The following is a 17,475-nucleotide window of genomic DNA, read 5'->3' as shown; positions in this document are numbered from 1 at the left end:
ACCTTTTTTTACCCGTTTGTGAGTAATTATGGCTGGACATTCACACCTACTTGCAGTCGAACAGCTCTGCTCCCGCTTTTGATTATGTTTGGTTGGATATTCGAACCTTTTCTTAACTGCTTTTTACAAACTTTGGTCGGACGTTCACACCTTCTTGCAGCCGAACACCTCCGCTTCCGCTTTTGATGGTATATATTCGGGCATTCGAACCTTTTCTTAGCAGCTTTTTACAAACCATGGTTGGACTTTCACACCTTCTTGTAGCCGAACAACTCCGCTCCCGCTATTGATTGTGTACAGTCGGGTATTTTAACCTTTTCTTACCCGCTTTTTACCAACTATGGTCGGACATTCACACCGTCTTACAGCGGAACACCTCCGCTCACGCTTTTGATGGTGTATTGTCAGGCATTTGAACCTTTTCTTACCCGCTTTTTACAAACTATGGTCGGATATTCAAACCTTCTTGTAGCCAAAAACCTCCGCTCCCTCTTTTGAATATACATTGTCGGGCATTCGCACCTTTTCTTACCCGTTTTTTACAAACCATGGTCGGACTTTCAAACCTTCTTGTAGCCCAACACATCCACTCCTGCTTTTGATGATGTATGTTTGGGCATTCGCACCTTTTCTTACCCATTTTTCAGTAATTATGGGTGGACATTCACACCTTCTTACAGCTGAACACCTCCTCTCCCGCTTATGATGGTGTATAGTCGGGCTTTCAAGCCTTTTCTTACCCGGTTTTTACAAATTATAGTTGGACATTCAGACCTTCTTACAGCCGAAAACCTCCACTCCCTCTTTTGATCATACATTGTCGGGCATTAGCACCTTTTCTTACCCGCTTTTTACAAACCATAGTCGGACTTTCACATCTTTTAGTAGCCGAACAACTCCGCTCCCGCTATTGATTGTGTACAGTCGGGTATTTTAACCTTTTCTTACCCGCTTTTTACCAACTATGGTCGGACATTCACACCTTCTTACAGCGGAACACCTCCGCTCCCTCTTTTGATGGTGTATGTTCGGGCAGTCAAACCTTTTCTTACCTGCTTTTTACAAACTATGGTCAGACATTCAACCCTTCTTGGAGCCGAACACATCCACTCCTGCTTTTGATTATGTATAGTTGGGCATTCGCACCTTTTCTTACCCATTTTTCATTAATTATGGGTGTACATTCACACCTTCTTGCAGCCGAACACCTCCGCTCCCTATTTGATCATACATTTTCGGGCATTCGCACCTTTTCTTACCCGCTTTTTACAAACCATGGTTGGACTTTCACACCTTTTAGTAGCCGAACAACTCCGCACCCGCTACTGATTGTGTACAGTCGGGTATTTTAACCTTTTCTTACCCGTTTTTTACCAACTATGGTCGGACATTCACACCTTCTTACAGCGGAACACCTCCGCTCCCTCCTTTGATGGTGTATGTTCGGGCATTCGAACCTTTTCTTACCCGCTTTTTACAAACTATGGTCAGACGTTCAAACCTTCTTGTAGCTGAACATATCCACTCTTGCTTTTGATGATGTATGGTTGGGCATTCGAACCTACTTGTTGCCCGCTTTTCATTAATTATTGGTGGACATTCACACCTTGTCTCAGCCAAACACCTCCGCTCCCTGTTTTGATCATGTATGGTTTGACATTCGCACCTTTGCTTACCTTCTTTTTATACTGATTGCTCAAGATTAAGTTGTTCTTTCTCAAACTACAAAAAATTTTTAATTGTTGAAACTTGATTTGAAGTGGATAAATAAGGAAGACAAACAGTTTTAAGTCAGGCTGATAGCAATTAATTTTATAGCAAAATCTGTATTTCGTCATTTGTCGAGAGATGCTTATTGCTGAAGAAGTTCTTTCTCATTCTACAAAGTACAACGTTGTTTATCATTGAAACTTGATTAGACATGAATAAATATGAAGGACAAAGCAGTCTTAACTTGGTTTGAGTTAAGGAATTCGTTTTATAGGAGAATCCGAATTCGTGCATAACTCGTAAAATAGAGCTTATTTTCGGATTCCTAAAGAATGAGTCTGGTTCTTTCTCATAATACAAAGTTTGTTGTTTATTGTTGAAACTTCATCAGACCGTTAGATATAGTCGGACTCACCTCGACGCACGGCTTGGGATCTAGAACCAGTACTCTTGAGAGGGGTTGGACTCTCTTCCACTCTGGAGTTGCCCGTGGTGAGAGGCGCAGAGCAGGTGTGGGCATACTTATTGCCCCCCCGGCTGTGTGCCAGTACATTGGGGTTTACCCCAGTGAACGAGAGGGTAGCCTCCCTCCGCCTTGGGTGGGGGGACGAGTCCTGACTGTTGTTTGTGCCTATGCGCCAAACAGCAGTTCAGAGTACCTACTCTTTTTGGAGTCTCTGGGGGAGGCACTGGAGAATGCTCCTACCGGAGACTCCCTCATTCTGCTGGGGGACTTCAATGCTCACGTGGGCAATGACAGTGAGACCTGGAGGGGTGTGATTGGGAGGAACGGCCCCCCCGATCTGCAGACATTGAATGGGCCATGTTCCGTGACTCCATTGCCGAGGCAGCTGGTCGGAGTTGTGGCCGTAAGGTGGTCGGTGCCTGTCGTGGCGGCAACCCTCGAACCTGCTGGTGGACACCAGTGGTGAGGGAAGCCGTCAAGCTGAAGAAGGAGTCCTATCGGGCCTTTTTGGCCAGTGGGACCCTGGAAGAAGCTGATAGGTACCGACGGGCCAGACGGGCCACGGCTTCGGCGGTTGCTGAGGCAAAAACTCGGGCCTGGGAGGAGTTCGGTGAGACCATGGAGAACGATTTCCGGACGGCCTCGAAAAGATTCTGGTCCACCATCCGGCATCTCAGGGGGGGGAAGCGGCTCACAGTCAACACTGTTTACAGTGCGGACGGGGCTTTGCTGACCTCAACTAGGGATGTTGTGAGTCGGTGGGGGGAGTACTTCGAGGAACTCCTCAATCCTACCAACACGTGCTCGGAAGAGGCAGAGTCGGAGAGCTCGGAGACGGGGCCTCCCATTTCTGGGGCTGAGGTTGCCGAGGTGGTTAAAAAGTTCCTCGGTGGCAAGGCCCCGGGGGTGGATGAGGTCCGTCCTGAGTTTCTCAAGGCTCTGGATGTTGTAGGGCTGTCTTGGCTGACACGCCTCTGCAGTATCGCGTGGACATCGGGGACAGTGCCTCTGGACTGGCAGATTGGGGTGGTGGTCCCCCTCTTTAAAAAGGGGGACCGGAGGGTGTGTTCCAACTATAGGGGTATCACACTCCTCAGCCTCCCTGGTAAGGTCTATTCGGGGGTATTGGAGAGGAGGATCCGTCGGATAATCGAGCCTCGGATTCAGGAGATGCAGTGTGGCTTTCGTCCTGGCCGTGGAACAGTGGACCAGCTCTATACCCTCGGCAGGATCCTGGAGGGTGCATGGGAGTTTGCCCAACCAGTCTACATGTGTTTTGTGGACTTGGAGAAAGCGTTCGACCGTGTCCCTCGTGGAGTCCTGTGGGGGGTGCTCCGGGAATATGGAGTGCCGGACCCCTTGATAGGGGCCGTTCGGTCTCTGTATGACCGGTGCCTCTACTTACTGGTCAATCTACGTTCCCATCCTCACCTATGGTCACGAGTTGTGGGTAGTGACCGAAAGAACAAGATCGCGAATACAAGCGGCCGAAATGGGTTTCCTCTGCAGGGTGTCTGGGCTCTCCCTTAGAGATAGGGTGAGAAGCTCAGTCATCCGGCAGGGGCTCGGAGTAGAACCGCTGCTCCTCCGCATTGAGAGGAGTCAGATGAGGTGGCTCGGGCATCTGGTTAGGATGCCCCCTGGGCGCCTCCCTGGGGAGGTGTTCCGGGCACGTCCCACTGGGAGGAGACCCCGGGGGAGACCCAGGACACGTTGGAGAGACTATGTCTCTCGGCTGGCCTGGGAACGCCTCGGGGTCCCCCCGGAAGAGCTGGAGGAAGTGGCCGGGGACAGAGACGTCTGGGTTTCTCTGCTCAAGCTGCTGCCCCCGCGACCCAACCCCCGGATAAGCGGCAGATGATGGATGGATGGATGGATATATCCTCCACCAACCAGACTTACAACCCCCGACTAGGGTAGCAGAATTTCTAAGCATCTGTACCCCAAAACTACTATCAAAAATATATAAATTATTGTCTAAGATAGATGACACAATGTCTCTTCCATCCTCAAAATGGGAGGCAGATTTATCCATCAGTTCTGGTCATAGCTTCTAACCACAAATATGTTTGAACACCTTCATAAAGACTCGAAATCCTAATTTACAGCTCATACAATACAAAATCCTTCATAGAACACACTATACAGGACAAAGGATGTTCAGGATGGGTCTAACACACTCAAACATCTGCTCACATTGCACAGATAACACACCTGATGATTATGTACACGCTTTGTGGTTTTCTGCGCCTGTCCAGAAGTTCTAGCTTGAAGTCTGTGAGGACCTATCAACATGGCTAAAGTGTAGCATCCCTGCATGCCCCACACTGTGCATACTGGGTGACTTAGACAACATCAACATGGAAATTAACTCAGCACACATGGTTGTCACAGTGTTATGTATCGCAAAGAAAACTATTCTCATGAACTGGAAAGCGAAGAACAATCTGTGTATTAACCAGTTTAGAAATTTTCTTTTAGATTATATTAGCATGGAAACAATGTCTGCCTCCTCAAAACATCAATTGGCTGAATTTCATTCTCTCTGGTCCCCTCTGATTAGTTTTATCACATAGTGGTGGTGGTGGGTTGCTGGGTGATGGTGGGTCTCAGGCCCGGGCTGCTGCGACTGGTGTGACCGGGTGGTTTGTTTGTTTGTTTTTTGTAGAGGTCCTCCGGGGTGGGGTTGGGTTGAGTGGGGTGGGGCGGGATGGGTACCTTCTGGGGGTACAGTAGCTCCCGGAATATGGTCGCTGCAGGCCCCGAGCCTGGTGGACATCAGGCCCTCCTGCCCATTGCTGGCTCCCAGGTAGCGGGGATGCCTATTGCAGCCAGTCCCTGGCTGCCCTCTCTGGGGGAGAGTAGCTCCCCCGGTATATATCCCCATACCCCTCTCCCTTCTGGCTCCTGTACACAGCACACACTCACACATGAAGGGTTTTGGGGGCGTGTGTGTTCGGTGGGGTGTAGTGGATGGGGCCACGTAGGTGGTCCCCTTTGGTTGCACTCTGCAGTTCCCTGCCCCTGTTTTAATTACACCTTAGACATTAGTACTTATCAAACACACTCACACACACACATTAGGTCTTGGGGGGTGGTTACACTGAGTGGCATCTGGTGGGCGGGGCTCTTTGGGTATGTAGGCTGCCCCTCAATTTTAATTGCTCACTATTAGAAAATATTGAAGAGCCAGAAGGGTGAGGGGAGGGGTCTTCTTCGCACACCCCTGCTTCCCGGTGTCTGCTCGGGGCAGGAGGGGCCAGGAGGATTAATTAATTGTTCTGCTGGTTCGGGGTCTGTGGTGGCTGGGGGGTTGCTGGCCTCCTGGTGTGCCCGCTGCACTACACCCCAGCAGAGTCGAGGGAGGTAGGATGTGTGGATGTATGGGACGTGAAAGTGTGTGTGGTAATGATTGGGCCTGGATCTGGGACTTGCTGTCGCCTGGCCTGCCTGTGTTTCTCCCGATGGGGCATCAGCGTTGCCTCTCCCCACTGCTCGCGACTTCACCCACCTGTGGGCACGTCTTGACTCCCAGGGCACTTGGCCAGGGGCGCTGGGGCAGGCGCTGACCCACTTTGTGGCTGTCTGGGGCGCTTGGCCCTCCTGGGTATTGGGTGGGGCCTCTGCCGGGGGGTTTGGGGGCGCTCGGGCTCCTGGGGCCCAGGTCCAGTGCACGGCCCATGTCTGGGCGGCTGGGGCCTGGCGGGGTCGGTGGGCTGTTGCCCCTGGTTCCCGGAGTGCCTCTGCCCTATGCTTATGGGGGCTCTTTCCGGGGGCTTCCTCTGCAGTCTTCTGGGTGGATGCGTGGTTGCCCCTGCGGTGGGCTACCTGGGTTCTGTGCTCTGTGGGGGCTGCTGGTGGCCTGGGTCTTGTGGCCCTCTCTGCCTGCTTCTGATTGTTTGGGGGGCTGTGGATTGTGGCCCTGTACGCTTATACACTCATAACTAAGCACGGTTATCATGTAGGTCCTGTGCCATGGGTGTTGCATGTTCTCACACACACACACACACACACACACACATTCATTAGTCCAGTAGCATGGTCACTAAGCAGTTGATGTATTATCATGTCGTCTCAGGTCATCTATATCCACAGCTGTGTTGTATGCGATTGCCGCTTCTTGTGCTTGTTTTTGTTTGTTTGTGTGTTTGTTTTTTCTCTGCTTGTCTGCTTTCAGGTGCTCCTCTTGGCGCTAAGGCTGGATTCCCCTCATAGGCCATGGATTGTTGTCTGTTTTGTTTTTTACAGGTGTAGCAGCTGGTTGTCTGGTTTTTGTTTCTATTTTTTTTCTGTTTCCTCTTCTTTCCTCTTCTTCTTTCCTTGTCCCCCGGTCCGGTTCAGTTCAGTTCATGTCATATATTGTAAAAAGAAATAAATAAATGGGCATCAAGGGGAGCTTTACATTTATAAAACTTCCCTTGGCAAAACAAATCTGTTTGGCATCATAGGTATTCAGACTACAATTCTTCTGACATAATGCTGAACAGGACAAGGGGAAAAAAAAGTAAAGAAGACAGTTCTGCCGAAAGCCAGGGATAGACCTGTTCTAAGTTCTATACTTTTTAAAAGGGGCGTGTTTATCAACTATGGAATTAGAAGATTTACAAAAATGGTCAAGTGCTAGATCTTCATCTGGGATTTTAACAGTGTCATATAACTATTCAACAGATCAGTTAAAAAAAAGCCTGCTCATGGAGATGTTTCAGGATCTGGATACCAAGCGTGGACCTAATGTTTTCATTTTTGCAATTCTGATACAGGCTATTGAGCAGTGATAACTAACACCAAGTTCAGATACTGCGGATTTTCTACCTTTGATTTGTTAAGATTGAGCCAATCAGGGACAACCTTGAAGGATCTCTTTGGTTTTGTAGGATCAGTAATTACCTGAGAAAGGTTGATATTGGTACACACCTTTTTTAAATGATCAGAGGCAGAGTTCAACTTGTTTAAATTAAAATTGCCACACAGAGATTGGGTTTAGGCCACATGCACACAGAATGACATCAACAAATATAAGAAATATTAAACATTTACACATAGATTTTTGAATATATGTAGAGGAATGATACTTTGAAATGTGCTCATTGCGGAGTTATGATCAGTTGAGTAATGAAGGTTGAACTATTCTGGGAAAGAGGTTCTATTCCCAGCATCATGATGGACACTCCTGATATAGAAGGTTTCGCTAACGCATTGGAATTGTTTTACTATTTTCATATGCATGTGCAATGAAGAATTGCTTGCTGCTGATAAATGCAAAGAAGAACAGCTTACACATAGATGCTCACATATAGGCTGCTGAATGCAATGAAGACCTGCTTATCAAGTAAAGTTCAATGTCAATGTGTAATATTCAATTAGGATTTGCAAAACAGTGAAGTTAAACAATGAATGGGTCCATAGTCGGTATGAGAAGACTACAGGAATATTTACCTGGGTGTACGTTCAAACAGAGATGAGAAAATTGCGATAAATAATTGTTTGTTTGTTTGTTAGTATGTATATGAATGTTATGTGTATAAACTGTGTTGAGTTATAGTTACTCAGTAGTGTCTCAGTGAAACAACCGACGGGGGAAGCCTTGCGGTGACAACAAAAGCAGTGTTTTACTGATCAGTCAAGTTGCTCCAGTGTACTCCATACAAACTGGTTGGCTACTGAAGGGATAGAAAATGGGGAATACTTGTTTTAAAGCAAACAAGGAATTAGATGGGAAAAATACATGTTTTAACGGGACCCAGACAATATTAAATACTCAGACAGATGGGAGAAGAAGTGTAGTTTTGTAGGAAATCACAAAATTATTACATAGAATTAGTGAAATCAATTGAAGAATGCCTTTCTGAAGAGCTGTTTACCACAGATGAGCAGCTTTGCGACCAAGCACATTGTAGATCGCTTTACTGCCAAAATGATCTAATTTAATGGATTGGTTTAGACATGCATAACAGCATTTTAAGAACAAAGAGAGAAACAAAAAGGGACAACGCTTCATGGTGGAAGGTGATGTATAAATAACTGTGTATATGATGAAGGGGGTGGCAACACCCATTCCGAAATCCCGCCATTCCGACATCCCGCTATTCCGACATCCCACCATTCCGACATACCACCATTCCGACATACCACCATTCCGACATGCAAACGTCCCACCATTCCGACATCCCACCATTGCGACATCCCGCTATTCTGACGTTCAAATGTCCCACCATTCCGACAAGGCTTTCCGTATAAGGAAATGTGTGTTACTCAACAGGTGAGTCCCTTCTTTCTGTTCATGCAATTTATATGTTTAACATGTTTATAGACAAGCGTTATTAAAAACACAAAGTCTCGGCAACTGGAGGAGGAGAAGCAGTCCGCGGTGGTTTTCAATCACACACTCCAATGCCACTTGTTTCAACTTCCGAAAATTTAATCCAGGAAAAAAAGGCTTACAAACATGGACCAAAACGGCTCCATAACACGCACAAGAATCCAAAAGAAACGAAAGTTAACTAAAAGAAAGCAAATAAACAGTATGAAGTGGTCAAAATTGGTTTTACGCATGCCTATGTGCGTCTGGCACATGCGTCTTCGGGCTCTCCCACGTTGGTTTGTGGATGAAAGCTATATGTTCAGCTGTAATGTCATGTAAAAACAATCTCTACATGACATTTAGTCCCAGGTGTGACCAGTTAGGTCCTTAAGATATCAACAAGCTGTATAAAGCTACAACCGTTGCGGCTGTGTGTTTGTGCCAAATGCGCAAAACCCATCCGCGCTTCCCAAAATTGGAGTGAGTACTCATAAATCACGTGAATAACATGAATAAACGTTTTTACTGCATTTTGTTGTGTTTTATACGTTCTATGCTGTCATTTCTTTCTTCTTCTATTGGCAAGGCAAGGCAGAGTGCTCGCAACTGTGTCCTGTGCAGTAGCCGTGATATCTGTAATTGCAATTATTACTTTTGCATATGATGACAGCGTGCAAAAGACGCATGGGCTCTGTGGAGAGCTCCGCTCCAGCTGGCTGCTGTGACAGCTCACTGACACTGTATTTCTGCTTAATCAGTTTCAGTCTCGCCAGAGTTATATTAATATCTGTATTTTTATATTTGAAATTCAGGGGATTTTGATAAAAGATTATTAAAGTTTGTTTGCGAGGCTGTGGCCTCTGCATGTGCAAAGCTTGTGCGCCAAACTTTAGGGCGTATTTGCGCCGGCATATCATTAGTGCAAAATGTTTTGGGTAAAAAATAGGCTATTAAAAGGAACTGTCGGAATGGCGATATGTTAAAAAAAACAAAAAACATACCGCCATTCCGACCATAGGAGGAAAAAAGTGTCAGAATGGTGGGACGTTTGATAAAAAATTAAGTGTCGCCATTCCGACAATTGGAGACCCATGTCGGAATGGCGAGATGTCGGAATGGCAGCATGTAACCATGATGAAGGAGAGACCATTTGAGCAGCACAGCCATTTCGCAGCACAGGGACAGCAATCCAAGTTACAGGATCTCCCACGTGGTATCACCTGTCACATTGTGTCAAGGCATCAAAAGAAGAAAAAATCACCAAACTCAAGGACAAAAAGACAAAGACTCCGGTGAACGAAGACAGAGGACTGACAAACCAGAAATACAAAAGGATTCTCGATATCAAGATCCAGAAGAAGAGGCTAACAATGCCACGAACACTTACGATGCTGGGAATGATGCCAGCAATGAACAGAGAAGAAGATTCAGTGTCATCAATCTGCATTACGTGCCTCTAATGAGGGGGTGAATATAGAATCCTCAACGATTACAACGTCTCTGGGAACTGTGACAACAACAAGGTTTAAACCATTTTGATATATATTGTAACCTATTGTCTAAGGAATAGTGCTGAAAATGAGGTAAATCTAATCCACCACTGTCCTTGGTCTTCTGTAGGGTTTTTAAACTAATACGTGGTGGTTTGTTTTTCCACAGAAATTTGGAGATGCATGAATCTAGTGACTTAAACCAAGTAGCAGATGGTTTTATGGGGATCATTGAGAACAAATAGTTAACTTTTGGTAGTATCATCATTTTAATGGATGTAACTCTCCCCATAAGTGATATAGGTAAGGACTTCCAACGAGAGATCGTCCTCTACTGTCTTTAATAATTGCACATAATTTAGCTTTGTTAGCTCTGAGAGCCTGGAGGAAATGTTTATGCCTAAATATCTAATATTTCCTGACTGTAAAGTGATCGCAGGTATATTATGGACCCTACAGTTAATGGGCAGAACTGTGGTCTTAGACCAGTTGATAGAGTAGTCAGAAAGTGCTGAGAATTTATTTATGAGTGTGATCGTGTGACTGAGAGACGTCTGTGAGTTCTGAAGGAAAAGTAATACATCATCAGCATAAAGACTTATTTTATGCTCAATATTTTGGGATTAATTACTCACAAACGGGTAAGAAAAGGTAGTATTGCCAGACCATACATGATCAAAACAGGGAGCGGAGGTGGTTCAGCTGCAAGGTATGAATGTCTGACTATAGTTTGTAAAAAGCGGGTAAGATAAGGTGCGAATGCCCAACAATGTATGATCAAAAGAGGGAGCGGAGGGTTTTGGCTACAAGAAGGTTTGAATGTCCGACCATAGTTTGTAAAAAGCGGGTAAGAAAAGCTTACATACATCATCAAAAGCAGGAGTGGATGTGTTCGGCTACAAGAAGATTTGAATGTCCATCAATAATTGCTTTAAAACATGAAAGAAAATTTTCAAATATCAAACCGCACATGATCATAAGCGGGAGAGGAGTTGTTCAGCTGCAAGAAGGTGTGAATGTCCACCCATAATTACTGAAAAATGGGTAAGAAAAGGTGAAAATGCCCAACCATACATCATCAAAAGCAGGAGTGGATGTGTTCGGCTACAAGAAAGTTTGAATGTCCGACCATAGTTTGTAAAAAGCGGGTAAGAAAAGGTTCGAATGCCCGAACATAGACCATCAAAAGAGGGAGCGGAGGTGTTCCGCTGTAAGAAGGTGTAAATGTCCGACCATAGTTGGTAAAAAGCGGGTAAGAAAAGGTTAAAATACCCGACTGTACACAATCAATAGCGGGAGCGGAGTTGTTTGGCTACAAGAAGGTGTGAAAGTCCGACCACGGTTTGTAAAAAGCGGGTAAGAAAAGGTTCGAATGCCCGAATATATACCATCAAAAGTGGAAGTGGATGTGTTCGGCTGCAAGAAGGTGTGAACGTCCGACCAAAGTTTGTAAAAAGCAGTTAAGAAAAGGTTCGAATATCCAACCAAACATAATCAAAAGCGGGAGCAGAGCTGTTCGACTGCAAGTAGGTGTGAATGTCAGATCATAATTTGCAAAAAGCTGATGAGAAAGGGTGAAAATGCCCGGCTATACACCATCAAATGTGGGAGCGGAAGTGTTCGGCTGTGAGTAGGTGTGAATGTCCAACCATAATTGCTGAAAAATGTGTTAGAAGAGACTAGAATGCCGGACAAGACATTATCAAATGCGGGAGCGGAGTTGTTCGGCTGTGAGTAGGTGTGAATCTCCGAGCATAGTTTGTAAAAAGGGGGTAAGAATAGGTTCGAATGCCCGAACATACACTATCAAAACAGGGAGCTGAGGTGGCTCAGCTGCAAGGTGTGAATGTCTGACTATAGTTTGTAAATAAGGTGCGAATGCCCAACAATGTATAATCAAAAGAGGGAGCGGAGGTTTTCGGCTACAAGAAGGTTTGAATGTCCGACCATAGTTTGTAAAAAGCGGGTAAGAAAAGGTTCAAATGCCTGACTATACACCATCAAAAGCGGGAGCAGAGGTGTTCCGCTGTAAGACGGTGTGAATGTCCGACCATATTTGGTAAAAAGCGGGTAAGAAAAGGTTAAAATACCCGACTGTACACAATCAATAGCGGGAGAGGAGGTGTTCAGCTGCAAGAAGGTGTGAATGTCCACCCATAATTACTGAAAAATGGGTAAGAAAAGGTGCGAATGCCAAACCATACATTATCAAAAGCAGGTGTGAATGTCAGATCATAATTTGCAAAAAGCTGATGAGAAAGGGTGAGAATGCCCGACTATACACCATCAAATGCGGGAGCGGAGTTGTTCGGCTGTGAGTAAGTGTGAATCTCCGACCATAATTGCTGAAAAATGTGTTAGAAAAGGTAGTATTGCCAGACCATACATGATCAAAACAGGGAGCGGAGGTGGTTCAGCTGCAAGAAGGTGTGAATGTCCGACTAAAGTTCAAATATATTAACAAAAGCGGGAGGAGAGGTCTTCGGATGAGAGTGGTTGAGAATTTCCAACCATAATCTATAAAATGCGGTGAAAAAAAAGGTGTGATAGAACACTAAAAGGTGGAGCGGAAGTGTTCGGCTGCAAGAAGGTGTGAATGTCCGACTATATTTGGTGAAAAGCAGGTGAAGCAAGGTCTGAATGCCCAACCTTACATCATCAAAAGCGAGATCAGAGGTGTTTGGCTGCATGAAGGCCATAGTTTGCCAAAAGCGGGTAAGCTGCGAATGACCGACTAAATATCAACAAAAGGTCTTCGGATGCAAGTGGGTGTGAATATCCCACCAAGTATGGTGGAGAGGAAGCTGTGAACAGCCGACCATAGTTGGCAAAAAACGGGTGAGAAAAGGAGCGAATGTCCAACCATACATGATCAAAACAGGGAGCGGAGGTGTTCGGCTACAAGAAGGTGTGAAAGTTCAACCAAAGTTTGCAAAAAGCAGTTAAGAAAAGGTTCGAATGCCCGAATATATACCATCAAAAGCGAGAGCAGAGCTGTTCGACTGCAAGTAGGTGTGAATGTCCAGCCATAATTACTCACAAACGGGTAAGAAAAGGTAGTATTGCCAGACCATACATGATCAAAACAGGGAGCTGAGGTGGTTCAGCTGCAAGATGTGAATGTCTGACTATAGTTTGTAAAAAGCGGGTAAGACAAGGTGCGAATGCCCGACAATGTATGATCAAAAGAGGGAGTGGAGGTCTTCGGCTGCAAGGTCTGAATGTCTAACCATAATTTCTAAAAACCGGGTAAGAAAAGGCTCGAAAGCCCGACTATACACAATCAAAAGCGGGAGCCGGAGGTTTTCAGCTGCAAATCCTTCACTCAAACCAAGTGAAAACTGCTTTGTCCTTCATATTTATCAATGTCTAGATTGACTTCAACAAAGAACAACACTGGATTTTGCAGTAGAAGAAAGAGCATCACTGAAGGATCAGTAATCCGAGAATAAGCTTATTTTCATACGTTCTGCATGATTTGGGATTTTATGTATAAAATGAATTCCTTCACTCAAACCAAGTTAAAACTGCTTTGTCCTTCATATTTATCAATGTCTAGATCGACTTCAACAAAGAACAACATTGTATTTTGCAGTAGAAGAAAAAGCAACACTGAAGGATCAGGAATCCGAGAATAAGCTTCTTTTCATACGTTTTGAATGATTTGGGATTTTATGTATAAAATGAATTCCTTCACTCAAACCAAGTGAAAACTGCTTTGTCCTTCATATTTATCAATGTCTAGATTTACTTCAACAAAGAACAACATTGTATTTTGCAGTAGTAGAAAGAGCAACACTTGAAGGAACAGGAATCCGAGAATAAGCTTATTTTCATACGTTCTGCATGATTTCGGATTTTGCTATAAAATTCATTCCTTCACACCTTTTTTTTTTCACCGCATTTTATAGATTATGGTTGGAAATTTCAACCACTCTAATCCGAAGACCTCTCCTCCCGCTTTTGTTAATATATTTGAACTTTATTTGGACATTCACCCCTTTTTGCAGCTAAACCACCTCCGCTCCCTGTTTTGATCATGTATGGTCTGGCAATATTACATTTTCTTACCCGTTTGTGAGTAATTATGGCTGGATATTCACACCTACTTGCAGCTGAACACAATCTCTCTCGCTTTTAATTATGTTTGGATTTTCAAACCTTTTCTTTACTGCTTTTTGCCAACTTTGGTCGGACGTTCACACCTTCTTGCAGCCGAACACCTCCGCTTCCGCTTTTGATGGTATATATTCGGGCATTCGAACCTTTTCTTACCAGCTTTTGACAAACGATGGTTGGACTTTCACACCTTCTTGTAGCCGAAAAACTCCGCTCCCGCTATTGATTGTGTACATTCGGGTATTTTAACCTTTTCTTACCCGCTTTTTACCAACTATGGTCGGACATTCACACCTTCTTACAGCGGAACACCTCCACTCCCTCTTTTGATGGTGTATGTTCGGGCAGTCAAACCTTTTCTTACCTGCTTTTTACAAACTATGGTCAGACATTCAACCCTTCTTGGAGCCGAACACATCCACTCCTGCTTTTGATTATGTATAGTTGGGCATTCGCACCTTTTCTTACCCATTTTTCAGTAATTATGGGTGTACATTCACACCTTCTTGCAGCCGAACACCTCCGCTCCCTCTTTTGATCATACATTTTCGGGCATTCGCACCTTTTTCTTACCCGCTTTTTACAAACCATGGTTGGACTTTCACAACTTCTTGTAGCCGAACAACTACGCTCCCCCTATTGATTGTGTACAGTCGGGTATTTTAACCTTTTCTTACCCACTTTTTACCAACTATGGTCGGACATTCACACCTTCTTACAGCGGAACACCTCCGCTCCCTCTTTTGATGGTGTATGTTTGGGCATTCGAACCTTTTCTTACCCGCTTTTTACAAACTATGGTCAGACGTTCAAACCTTCTTGTAGCCGAACATATCCACTCCTGCTTTTGATGATGTATGGTTGGGCATTCAAACCTACTTTTTGCCCGCTTTTCATTAATTTTGGGTGGACATTCACACCTTGTCACAGCCAAACACCTCCGCTCCCTGTTTTGATCATGTATGGTTGCACATTCGCACCTTTTCTCACCCGCTTTTTGCAAACTATGGTCGGCTGTTCACAGCTTCCTCTCCACCATACTTGTATGGTGGGATGTTCACACCCAGTTGCATCTGAAGACACTTTTGTTGATATTTATTTATATATATTTTTTTTCATTCGCAGCTTACCCGCTTTTGGCAAACTATGGCCTTCTTGCAGCCAAACACCTCTGATCTCGCTTTTGATAATGTAAGGTTGGGCATTCAGACCTTGCTTCACCTGCTTTTCACCAAATATAGTCGGACATTCACACCTTCTTGCAGCCGAACACTTCCGCTCCACCTTTTAGTGTTCTATCACACCTTTTTTTCACCGAATTTTATAGATTATGGTTGGAAATTCTCAACCACTCTCATCCGAAGACCTCTCCTCCCGCTTTTGTTAATATATTTGAACTTTAGTGAGACATTCACACCTTCACACCTTCTTGCAGCTGAACCACCTCCGCTCCCTGTTTTGATCATGTATGGTCTGGCAATACTACCTTTTCTTACCCGTTTGTGAGTAATTATGGCTGGACATTCACACCTACTTGCAGCCGAACACCACCTCTCTTGCTTTTGATGATGTATGGACCGGCATTCTTACCTTTTCTAACACATTTTTCAGAAATTACGGTCGGAGATTCACACCTACTCACAGCCGAACAACTCCGCTCCCGCATTTGATGGTGTGCAGTCGGACATTCTCACCCTTTCTCATCAGCTTTTTGCAAATTATGATCTGACATTCACACCTGCTTTTGATAATGTATGGTTTGGCATTCGCACCTTTTCTTACCCATTTGTCAGGAATAATGGGTGGACATTCACACCTTCTTGCAGCTGAACACCTCCACTCCCTCTTTTGATGGTGTATGTTCGGGCAGTCAAACCTTTTCTTACCTGCTTTTTACAAACTATGGTCAGACATTCAACCCTTCTTGGAGCCGAACACATCCACTCCTGCTTTTGATTATGTATAGTTGGGCATTCGCACCTTTTCTTACCCATTTTTCAGTAATTATGGGTGTACATTCACACCTTCTTGCAGCCGAACACCTCCGCTCCCTCTTTTGATCATACATTTTCGGGCATTCGCACCTTTTCTTACCCGCTTTTTACAAACCATGGTTGGACTTTCACAACTTCTTGTAGCCGAACAACTCCGCTCCCCCTATTGATTGTGTACAGTCGGGTATTTTAACCTTTTCTTACCCACTTTTTACCAACTATGGTCGGACATTCACACCTTCTTACAGCGGAACACCTCCGCTCCCTCTTTTGATGGTGTTTGTTTGGGCATTCGAACCTTTTCTTACCCGCTTTTTACAAACTATGCTCGGACATTCAAACCTTCTTGTAGCCGAACACATCCACTCCTTCTTTTGATGATGTATGCTTGGGCATTCAAACCTACTTTTTGCCCGCTTTTCATTAATTTTGGGTGGACATTCACACCTTGTCACAGCCAAACACCTCCGCTCCTTCTTTTGATGGTGTTTGTTTGGGCATTCGAACCTTTTCTTACCCGCTTTTTACAAACTATGCTCGGACATTCAAACCTTCTTGTAGCCGAACACATCCACTCCTTCTTTTGATGATGTATGCTTGGGCATTCAAACCTACTTTTTGCCCGCTTTTCATTAATTTTGGGTGGACATTCGCACCTTGTCTCACCCGCTTTTTGCAAACTATGGTCGGCTGTTCACAGCTTCCTCTCCACCATACTTGTATGGTGGGATATTCACACCCACTTGCATCCGAAGACCTTTTGTTGATATTTAGTCGGTCATTCGCAGCTTACCCGCTTTTTACAAACTATAGTCAGACATTCACACCTTGGTGCTGAACCACCTCAGCTCCCTCTTTTGATCATGTATGGTCTGGCAATACTACCTTTTTTTACCCGTTTGTGAGTAATTATGGCTGGACATTCACACCTACTTGCAGTCGAACAGCTCTGCTCCCGCTTTTGATTATGTTTGGTTGGATATTCGAACCTTTTCTTAACTGCTTTTTACAAACTTTGGTCGGACGTTCACACCTTCTTGCAGCCGAACACCTCCGCTTCCGCTTTTGATGGTATATATTCGGGCATTCGAACCTTTTCTTAGCAGCTTTTTACAAACCATGGTTGGACTTTCACACCTTCTTGTAGCCGAACAACTCCGCTCCCGCTATTGATTGTGTACAGTCGGGTATTTTAACCTTTTCTTACCCGCTTTTTACAAACTATGGTCGGACATTCAAACCTTCTTGTAGCCAAAAACCTCCGCTCCCTCTTTTGAATATACATTGTCGGGCATTCGCACCTTTTCTTACCCGTTTTTTACAAACCATGGTCGGACTTTCAAACCTTCTTGTAGCCCAACACATCCACTCCTGCTTTTGATGATGTATGTTTGG

This window comes from Leuresthes tenuis, unplaced genomic scaffold (assembly GCF_036924035.1).
Source record: "Leuresthes tenuis unplaced genomic scaffold, fLeuTen1.0.hap1 SCAF_11, whole genome shotgun sequence".
Lineage (NCBI taxonomy): Eukaryota > Metazoa > Chordata > Actinopteri > Atheriniformes > Atherinopsidae > Leuresthes > Leuresthes tenuis.
The sequence above is the reverse complement of the archived record's forward strand: the minus strand, read 5'-3'. Positions refer to the sequence as shown.